Source organism: Penaeus monodon, chromosome 28, assembly GCF_015228065.2.
Source record: "Penaeus monodon isolate SGIC_2016 chromosome 28, NSTDA_Pmon_1, whole genome shotgun sequence".
Lineage (NCBI taxonomy): Eukaryota > Metazoa > Arthropoda > Malacostraca > Decapoda > Penaeidae > Penaeus > Penaeus monodon.
This window is the reverse complement of record NC_051413.1, coordinates 19,191,334-19,191,712: the sequence shown is the minus strand read 5'-3', so window position 1 is coordinate 19,191,712 and position 379 is coordinate 19,191,334.

The window sequence follows — 379 nt, the reverse complement described above, 5'->3', positions numbered from 1 at the left end:
TATACACCCTCACACATTACAGTAATTTCTGTCTCCCTCATTCAACCCTTTTTCCCCGCACTTGCTCGCTCGCTCCCTCTCCCTTTCCCCGAAATCCAAGCAGCCATGAATCTGCCATGACTTGGTCTTTTCATGAGATCAAAACCCTTTTCATTCCCTCACGGCGGCGCTGGTTTGGTCCTCGCGCAAGGGTCGCCGTCGTTGCTCTGTTGCTTGTCCTTTTTTCGTGTAGGAATGCAGTTCTTGTTGTTGGTTATTACGTCACTGAAATTAGTGCTACTATTTCCATACCCTGGGGCGTTCTGTAATGGATGCTGCCATGATTATCATTATTTTGACTATTAAGATTGTTTTTGCTCCGCCTACCATGTATACCAAT